Here is a 2,052-nt window from a genome sequence, read left to right on the forward strand (position 1 = left end):
GCTATGTGGTTGTTTTATTAAGTAAAATGTCCTGGTGACAGTCTGAGTAACTGCTAATAGCCTGAATCCCAGTACATCATTTAAACCCTGCAACTTGATGAGGTATATATGTTAGACATAACTTTTCATTTATGGTTGAGAAACTCAAAGAAAAGGGAAAGTTAGCCCGGCGGTGGTGGCGCATGCCTTTAATCCCAGCACTCGGGAGGCAGAGGCAGGTGGATCTCTGTGAGTTCGAGGCCAGCCTGGTCTACAAGAGCTAGTTCCAGGACAGAACCAAAAAGCTACGGAGAAACTCTGTCTCGAAAAATAAAAAAAAAAAAAAAGGGAAAGTTAAAATTGCCCAAGTCATACGGTTATCAGTGGCAGTAGATAAAGGGTCAATAGCCAGGCATGGGTGGTGTATGATTTTAATCCCAGCATTCGGGTGACAGAGGCAGACAGATCTCTATGAGTTCAAGACCAGTCTGGTCTACAAAGGAGGTTCCAGGACATTTAGGAGATGACATGAACTCAACAGCTAATTATGCAACTGACATTTGCCATTGATTGGGGAGGGGGAACTTCAAGGAGCAGGTGGCAAGGATAATATGCAAGTTTCCAGCTGGGAAGTTTTGGGACTAGCAGGAGAAGCTGTGGGATGGGTGGGAGAAGTGTCTAGTGAAGCATGAGTTTGATTTCAAGGTATCAGAACCCCCATCAGGAGCTGCAGAGAGGCAGCTGCAGGGCTGTGGTGACGCTCAAAGCAAAGAGTTGTGCCGCCATCAACCCCAACTTCAACGGAATGGAAAACGGAGCAAACCTACCTTTGGAGATGTTGACAGTGACCCCAACCTTGAAAACAAACGAGTTACGAGACTGCCCGTATTTTCTTCCACTGATTTTACCCCATCTCCTCCCCTCCCTCCCCCGAGTCTGGCAGGCTCTGAGTTGCAATCCTATCTTCTTCTCAGGAGTCACCAGGCCTGCTAAACGGTCTACCTTATCTCAAAGCCTCACAGAGATCTACCTGCCACCTACCTGCTCCTGCCTCCCAAGTGCTGGCATTAAAAGTGTGCACATCTAGTCTAGGAGATTTTAAGATTTAATTATCATTTAAAATTGTGTTCATGTGTATATCTGTGTCCACAAGTGTAGGTATTTACTCTAGGAGGCCCCCAGAGAGTTTGAACAAAAGCTTCCTAAGGGCCCGTTTTCCCCAGGGTGTGGGAGTGCTGGTTAGCAACATCTTCTGAGACACCAGAGAACCAGTTAGCAAATCAGCATTTCCGTGTCCTCTCTGGCGTCCTAACAGCCTGGAGACTGCTCTGTGCTCCCTTTGCAACCCTAAGCTGCTAGAAGACAGTTCACACTGGAGCCAGTCTGCTTTGCTGGAAATGCTAGAGGAATAGTAACATCCCAAATATGCTATATGGTAGGCGCCTAGTTACTCTTCCGGTGAATTAATTTCCTCTAACTTCCTTTCCAGCCACCGAGGATGCTGAGCTGCTAGAAGATTCCGCTTGCTCTAGAACTGAGGACTGAACTCAGGGCCTCCCCTACTCCACTACTGATAACATTTCCAGCAGCCCCCATACCTCTTCACATTTAAGTTATGTTTATGTGGATAGTGAGTGTTTTGTTTCACGGATGAGTCCACCACAAAACCAGTACCTAGAGAAGCCAGAAGAGGGCGTTCAACCCCCTAGGACGGGAGCTAAAGACAGTTTTTTTTTTTAAACGATTGTATTTCTTTTTTTTTTTAAATATTTATTTTACTTAGTATACAATATCCTATCTGCATGTATGCCTGAAGGCCAGAAGAGGGCACTAGACCTCATTACAGATGGTTGTGAGCCACCATGTGGTTGCTGGGAATTGAACTCAGGACCTTTGGAAGAGCAGGCAATGCTCTTAACCGCTGAGCCATCTCACCAGCCCCCCTTTTTTTAAAAAAATATTTATTTATTATGTATACAATATTCTGTCTGTATGTCTGCAGGCCAGAAGAGGGCAGCAGACCTCATTACAGATGACTGTGAGCCACCATGTGGTTGCCGGGAATTGAACTCA

At 45.8% G+C, this 2,052-nt stretch overlaps 1 protein-coding gene across 2 annotated transcripts in view; it reads right to left on the reverse strand.

Moving 5' to 3' along the window:
- Nucleotides 1–1,799: 1,799 nt before the first annotated feature.
- Znf436 (zinc finger protein 436) overlaps nucleotides 1,800–2,052 on the reverse strand; it is an 18,141-nt gene continuing 17,888 nt past the window's right edge. For both annotated transcript variants that reach the window (XM_050155227.1, XM_050155219.1), the window contains one exon: nucleotides 1,800–1,870. The gene's annotated coding sequence lies outside the window, so the exon portion shown is untranslated. The remainder of the gene's footprint in view (nucleotides 1,871–2,052) is intronic.

The sequence above is a fragment of the Alexandromys fortis genome, unplaced genomic scaffold (assembly GCF_014885135.2).
Source record: "Alexandromys fortis isolate MF-2015 unplaced genomic scaffold, M_Fortis_MF-2015_v1.1 scaffold_26, whole genome shotgun sequence".
Classification (NCBI taxonomy): domain Eukaryota; kingdom Metazoa; phylum Chordata; class Mammalia; order Rodentia; family Cricetidae; genus Alexandromys; species Alexandromys fortis.